General features: G+C 36.8%; 1 protein-coding gene across 2 annotated transcripts in view; it reads left to right on the top strand.

Moving 5' to 3' along the window:
- Positions 1–96: 96 nt before the first annotated feature.
- Positions 97–7,929, top strand: part of FBXO8 (F-box protein 8) — a 40,172-nt gene continuing 32,339 nt past the window's right edge. Inside the window, exon 1 of one of the 2 annotated variants that reach the window (XM_006081897.3) lies at positions 97–148. The gene's annotated coding sequence lies outside the window, so the exon portion shown is untranslated. Of the gene's footprint in view, positions 149–188; positions 501–7,929 lie in introns of those variants that run through there. The other variant, XM_014456770.2, reaches the window with a different exon arrangement.

The raw sequence follows: 7,929 nt of genomic DNA, 5'->3' as shown, positions 1-7,929 counted from the left end.
CCCTCACCGGCGTGAACCCGGGACGTCTGAACCGGCTTCTCCAATGGCCTGGGCACCAGTTCCCGGCTGAGCTCTTTTCTGTTTGGCTAAAAGCCCCCGTCAAGAGGCCGAGTCGTCGCGGCGGCGGTGGGGATCGCAGGTCGCTCAGGTACCAGCGTCAGCCTAGATATTTCAGGGCTCTTGCTTCTTTTCCCCTCCACTCCCCCACTTTTCTCCTTGGAAATGAAGATAACTGGTGCTCGCTAGTTAGTAGAAACTTGCCAACCAGCAAGACTTTGGGACCAATGACAGTATAAAGCTTCTTGAGTGACAGCGGTGACGGCTTATTAAAGTGGGGAATAAGGCGGTGTCAGCAGGCGGGAATAGGTGTGTTCCTGGGGTTTTCTAGGCCATTAAGGTCAGCCTGGGACCCTACGTAGTGACCCAACTTCATCCTGAAATAAAGCCGAGAAGAGGCGATGATTGTCCTCTTCTAACCCAAGTGTTGCTTTTCGAGCAAAGTAGGTTTTGTTTCCGTTGTGTGTGTGTTTTTGTTGTTGTTGTTGTGGCTTTTTTTTTTTTGATGCATAAGCACAGTTTTCGGTTCTTTACATACTTTTCAGTAATATGAATGCAAACACAGTTAAAGTCACGATAGATTGCCAGTTGCTTCAGTTATCAAACTTTGGTTATAAATTTGAAAGCTTCTTCGTTTGTCCTCTTTTGTTTGGTTCTCTGTGACTGGGCTTTAGTTTCTTATATGGTGGATGCTCAATGACATATTATTAATTGGATGGAGTAGCATAAATGATTCCTAATCCTCGGCCATTGAAGGTTTTCGTTGTTTTATTTTTAGGTTCTGTTTATGTTTTGTTTAGGTTTAGTAATTTAGTAATTGTGCATGCTTGTTTTAACCAGTGGAATTTAGATTTTAAAGGATCCCAGGTGTTTCTGTCTAAATCAGTATATCATGATGTTTACCTACTGCAAGGTGGAGCTAATTTATGTTTTCCATTTCAATTTTTCTTCTTCTCTTTTAATGTTTGGCGTTTGGTAACCTTATTTCTGAGGTAGAAACCCCCAACCCCCCACCTAAGAAAATGGTTTGCAAAATTGAGCAGAATGAAGAAATACATTTTTTTCTATTTTTTCAGGTTGAGTAGGAAACTTCCCATCTTTATCCAGTTAACTTGACAGTTTGTCTGGTTAGATCCTTCATTAGTTACCCCTTGCTGAGTAACAAATTGCCCCCGAATTTAGCTGCTTGAAATAACAAGGATTTATTATATCAAAGTTCCTGTGGGTCATGAAACGCTCAGCTGAGCACCTCTGACTCATGGTCTTTCATGCAGTTGTGGTCAAGCTGTACATGGGGGCTGAGATGTCACCTGAAGATTCCACTGAGGGGGAGAAGGATCCACTTCCCAGTGCACTCGCCTTGTATTGGCAGGCCTGGCTTTCCACCACAGGGGCTTCCCCACAGGGCTGCCTCGCAGCATAGCAGCTGGCTTCAATCTAACAGTCCCAAAGGCTCTCTAGATAGTCTTTTATAACCTGATCTCAGAAGTTTACCCCATCACTACTGCCATGGTGTTTGTTGGAAGTGAGTAAATAATCCAACCCAAAATCTATCTGGAGAGGATTACACAAGGACTTAAGTCCCAGGATGCAAGGATCTTTGGGGGCCATCTTAGAGGTTGCCTAACAGATACCCTGCCTGATAAATTTTAGGAGGTAATAGATAGGAATAACTGAGTAGAAATGCAGTCAGACAAGGAGGAATGTCAGATTGTAAAGAAATAAACAAACTTATACAAGCCTTATCTCTCTTGGAAAAGTGTTTCGGTGTGTGTGTTTTTGTTTTTTTGTTGTTGTTTTTTTTGTCTCCTTTTTCCCCCCTACTAATTATTTGAAGAGAGGCTCATTATTTTGCTTGGGAAACTGCCTGAGGGATGATGTGTGTCTGAGGAATGCTTGTGTTTTTTAAGGTCTCTGTGAGCAGAGCACATCACAGCTGGAGATTGTGTATTCCTTACTCATTGCCATTTTATATGGTTGAAATTGTATCAAAACAAACATGAGCAACGTTAGCTTTTAAGGAGGAAAGAAAAGGTAGAGGGAAGCCTTCTGGTGTAGAAAGCAGGCGGATCAGTGGCAGTCTTTATGGTGGTATGAGATCAAAAAGGGATGGGGGGGAGGTATGTCCTAGAGTGGAACTGTATCTTGTATGTCTGTTTTTAAGCACTATTAGGTGGCAGGTACCACCTTTTCCAGCATTACCTGGATGTACCTTACCAGCACAGCTTTTGTCAGGGAACCATATAAGTTGATCAGAAATTAAAGGTATAGACTTCAGGTTTTCTTGTGACACGATTTTGGCTGTGACCCACTGTAAAAATGTCTATGCTTCTTCCAAGTTTGAAAGATGTTGTAAATCCTTATCTGTAAGTAAAGTATTACTCAAGTTTATCTCTTATCCCTCAGGGGCTTAATACCAGCCTGATTGTGTCAATTCTCAGATTGTAAATTTGGCTTTTAAATTGGGGCTCCCTATCAGGTTAACATACTTCATTTATAGTAGTTTGGGGCCCTTAGATGGCTGCAAAATTTTAAACAGATGCTTACAAAAGTAACACAGTTGATGTACTTTCACCCATAAAATATCTTAAGGTAATAACTTCTAGATAAGCTAAAACATGAATTGTAATTTATTATGTATGATCAGTTTAATAGGGAATGTTTTGTGTGTGTGTTGTGCTTTATGTAAACTAAAACATTGAATTGCCAAGAGATGACCTTTTTTATCATAGTACATTGAAATTAGTCATTCAGATTTATGATTTTATAGTTCATTGATGAGCCAACTGCTGTGTACACTATGTTTTTCTATATCTTCATTCAAATTTGGAAACAGACTAATGCCTTGGTTGGCCTGTGAAAATGCAGCAAAATAATTAATATTGACAAGACACTGGGGAGTAGGGGAGGCCGGGGGAAAGTCAAGGGGGGTGGGGGGGAGGAGACATATGTAATACTCTTTGTAATACTTTAAGCAATAAAAAAATTTTTTTTAAATTAATATTGAAAGTCTGTGAAATATACATCTAACCCATGATACTTTTTCATTGAAGTAGTTTACTTAAAATTTTAAAACAACTGTAATATCATACATCTACTTCTAAAAATTTATGTTCCCCATTTCTTTATTTTTTCTCATTATTTTGTTATTCTGACAAATTTATTGACATAGATTCCACACTAAAACTAAAATGTCCTAACTTGAGTAAGATTACATCATATTTGGGGCAAATACTTTTATGATATAAAGATGAGAAAAGATATTTGTGGTTTCAAATTTAAGCAGCAGATTTAGGGAGTTTAGCTCTGTAATCAGCAGTTTGCATATTCTTCAAGAATAGGTCGCACAGGATTTCATAAACTGATTGAAAGAAGGAGCAAGATTTTAGCAAGTGAGTCATGCTTGGAGAACAAGCCCCTGGGCTCCTGCTGAATAGTGATTTGTAGAAGTCATGAACATGGAAAAGAGAGATGGGAAAGGCAGATGCTAAATACACTCAAACACACATACATGCATCTGTCTCCATCAACTCTGCATTTTACCTTCTAAAAGAATGTTTTCTCATTTTATTTTTATAGAATCATAGAATTTTATAGCTAAAAGAGACCTTAGGGATCATCAAGTTCAAAATCCTTGTATTACAGGTGAGGAAACTGAGACTTTGAAATTTAAGTGACTTGCTCAGTACTCACAACTAGTTAAAGAAGGAGCCTGAATCAAAACCATGTTTTGTGTTGGAATCTTTATTATTAGATGTTTCTCATCTCATTTCTGATTTTCCTCCTATTTGGGGCTTCCTTTGATATTTATTTTATTTAATCTATTGTTTGGTTTGTGTAAAAGCAATTCAGTAAGAGTTATAGTCTTGGTTTTGTATTTAATTCCACAACTCTCATAGGAATGGCCATTGTGGTTGGTGAGCATAGAGTGCGGTATGTCCTGAGGAGGTGAGTTGGGATATGCAGCTGCTGATTATAATTGGGTTGAGTAAATAGTGTAGTCAAGGAAGAACCAGTGTAATTAAAAATAATGCTGGTGAGAAGTATGATAAATTTATTTAAAAGTTAAAACAGACAGTGGAACATTTTTTGGGGAAAAAACCTGAAGAAATTAAATAGGCACGCAGTTCTCAGCTTTTTGGTTACATTTAAATAACACATCTTAATTTTTACATTTGTTTAGATGCCATTTGGTAACACTCATTATAGAATCAAATTAAAGAACAGGAAAAAACCTCCAGAAAACAAAGTAATATTGTAAATCTTTGTGAATTAAAACTAGTACAACTGGTATGCCTTTTAGGAACAAAAACTGCTCTTGCAGGACCAGATCTTTAAATTTAATGAGTGGGGTTTTTTTTATGTGTTTAATGTACCCTGTGACCTCTTAGTACTTAGCTATTTCCCTTTTCTCCTTAGAAAGACCTCCTTGTGGACGGACCCTTCCTTCATTTCTCTACAGTTGTTGCCTTTCAATTTTAGAGGTGTGATTGGTTATCAGGTTTTTTCTTTCCTTTCCTTTTTTTTTTAATTCTCTACTCAGACTTTTCTAAACTACTTTGGTGGTCTGTTCTTTTGGAAGTAGAGAAGTAAATGCTGGGCTGCCAAATTGATTCTAAATGTCACATAGAAAATACTTTCTCACAGAATCTTCTATGTTCCTATGTCATTGAGTAATATCATAATATCACTTAAAGATTTTTAAAAACAAAAATATAGTTGTTACTTCTTTCTACTAGGAAAAAAATGAAAATTGTCAAAAAGATACAAATAAGTGAACATCCTTGATCTTTCAATGTTAATATAAATTGCATTTGAGAGATAACCTTTTGGTACGTATTTTAGATCTCTATCTCTGAGGTAGGAAATTTCTTATTTATAAATTCCACTATGTAGACACTTAAGAAATATCGAGGAAAACTAACCATTTATAATGAGTATTTAAATGAGATTTTTCATGTCAATCATTGCAAACCAGTAATTTAACATTGTTTGCTCAGGAAGAGACTTATGGAATCGTTTTGCTTCAAACAAGAGTATTTAAAGCAGAATGCTTTTTTAAGACCTTCAGCCTCCTTTATACTCTTCCCATCTGCCATTGTGTATTCTCTACCTGCATAGGGTATAAACCATTCTTTATTACTTATAGTTGTCTCCACCGCATGTGCCATTTGAATGCTTAGTGTCATGGAATTACTAAAAGCCTTAGTACAGTTAGCCTTTTCTTATAGAAGAGTGCTTTATTTGATGTCTGTCACAAGGACATGTTTTGACTAAAGCTGCTTAATATTTTAAATACAGGCTTTATATTAGATACTCCAATCGCTATTAATAAATAATTTCTATCTTATTCTTTTGTAGATGCTCTGCCCTTTTGAAAAAAGGCAAGGCATTACAAATGCAGTCAGTCCAAAACACCATCCCTTTTAGAAATACAGCCATCTACTGGAAGTCAATAGAAAAGTATTATTGTTCTTAAAAACTAACGGATATAGTTGTTGGTAATTAATCTAATGTATACTGCCTTCTAGGTGGAAGTTCCTTTATGCTGTTTGCAACAAATTCGTTTAGACTAAAACTTTTTTTAAAAAGAGAAAACTACATCCAAAATCGTGTCCAAAAAATAGGTATAGCTTTTTCTCAGATGTTTGCATTAGGAAAAAAGAAAGTGAGGTAGGACCTACATCAGCTTTACTAATTAAAAGAGGCTTTTATATATGGTATGTTAGTTAAGGCTCATTAGCAACCCTATAAAATAGATAGGAGTGAATTCCCCTCTTTTATGGGAAATAGAAGCTCAGAGATCTTGTTTGAAGTATTTACAGTCACACACTATATGGCATAATTGGAGCTCCAATTTTAAATTCGCCCTCCAGAGTAACAGTATCAAGAACACTTCTAACCATTTCTCTGTCAGACATTAACATATCAATAGCGATTAAATATGTTAGTACTTAACACCAAAACGCTATCTTTGTTATCACTGACCTTATTTGCTAAACTTTGTGTTTATATATCAATCTAAGCAAAGTTACCTTCTACTTTATATATTCACTAGTTGTTATTTTCTTCTCCTACCAAAGGTAAATGGAATCTCTCCAAATTTCACAAATCCTAAATTAATGAAATTTAGAACCAGGATATGACTACTCAGGTAATTAAGTCCAAAATAATCAAGTGTACTCTGATTTGGGAAAAAACAAAATAAGTGTTATCATTAAAAGGGCGTGAGGGGTGGCTACAAAACTACCTCTTATTGTAAACTATCTACTGTGGGTAGGTTCTCTAAGTATCCATTGGGTCAGAATTATCCATTATTTTACTGATGTGGCAAATGAGGACCACAAACTACAGGCTCATCGATTCTATGTTGGAGTTTGAACCAGACTTGTTTTCACATCAAAGCCTCTGTGCTTTCCACAAGAACAGTAGCCTGAAAGAGAAGCACAGCTGGGAAAGAGAATGGAGCTAATAAGCAGTGACAGAGGTAAAAGATGCGAGCCAGTGATGAAGAAACAGATGGTAGGTTGCCTTTGCCATCTGTGGGCTCTAACAACTCAGGGCATGTGGTTTGGTGGTTAAGAATAAAAGCTTTGGACATTCATATTCCGTATTTAAGAAGGAGTTTCTTGGTAGCCCTTAGCAGCGGTTCTCAACCTGTGGGTCGCGACCCCTTTGGCGGTCAAACGACCCTTTCACAGGGGTCGCCTAAGACCATCCTGCAGATCAGATATTTACATTACCATTCATAACAGTAGCAACATTACAGTTATGAAGTAGCAACGAAAATAATTTTATGGTTGGGTCACAACATGAGGAACTGTATTTAAAAGGACCAGAAGCTTGAGAACCACTGCCTTAGGGGATGAAGGGGTGGGGGATCCCAAGTGGATTGGAAGGGGAAAGTTGGGAGAAAGATGTACCTTTCTACCATATTCCTATATAGCAGAGTTTCAGTGGATTTCTACTCTACTCAAACTCTCAAAATATGTCATATGTAAAGTATATGATTTTATAACTATGTCTATTAGATTAAGATTAAATTTAACTTTGATTATAGAGTCACTGGGTGAAATCAGGAAAAATAAACCAGGTGATTGTTATGTGAGTATCTCAGCTGCATATTAAGGATTGAACATTGGATCTTTAAGACAATAAAAAGTTGATCTATAGATGTATACATCTGGATAGGGTTGCCCTTGCTCTGGTCTGATAGCCATTATGTTGGGCCACTTGTAAATGCGAGTAGGAGAGGAGGGTGTCTTTTCTCTATGGTCATTCAATTTCTTTAGTGAAACTGTCTGCCTCTTCATTTTACTTAGGTAAGAAAAGGGGTTGAAATAGATGTGTAAGCATTCTAGACACATGATGTATGTGTGTTGGTGGCTAAATTGTGGTCTATTGTTCCATGTGCGCACATTTAATTCTCACAAAAAATTGTAAAGGGGGATTTTTTTTCTCATTATTGTGTAAGTAAGGTAACAGAGACCCAGAGATGTTAATCCTGTTTTTTTGTTCCTCATTTTGCTCTGAATTACTACCATCTTTATACTGTGTTTGGACCCCTAAAAGCCTCTTGAGGGTTCTGTAATGTACTTTTCTCTCTGCTCTTCCAGACTTTTCTCCGCCTTCCTCTTCATGAGTTCATTAGTAAGCACTCCCCTTCCACTCTCACATTACAGAAATCTGTTGAAATTTCATGTCCACTTAACATCCTGTTTTCCTTTCTCTCACAGGTTTAGTTTTTACAATTTTTATTCCTTTTCTTTCATTTTAATAGAAGGGAAAAGTGATAATTATATGTGCTCAATCTTACATCTTTTAAAAAAATACATGTATTTTTATTGATTTCAGAGAGGAAAGGAGAGGGAG

This window comes from Myotis lucifugus, unplaced genomic scaffold, assembly GCF_000147115.1.
Source record: "Myotis lucifugus unplaced genomic scaffold, Myoluc2.0 scaffold_1, whole genome shotgun sequence".
NCBI lineage: Eukaryota > Metazoa > Chordata > Mammalia > Chiroptera > Vespertilionidae > Myotis > Myotis lucifugus.
Note: the sequence above shows the minus strand (reverse complement) of the source record. Positions and strands in the feature narration are given on the sequence as shown.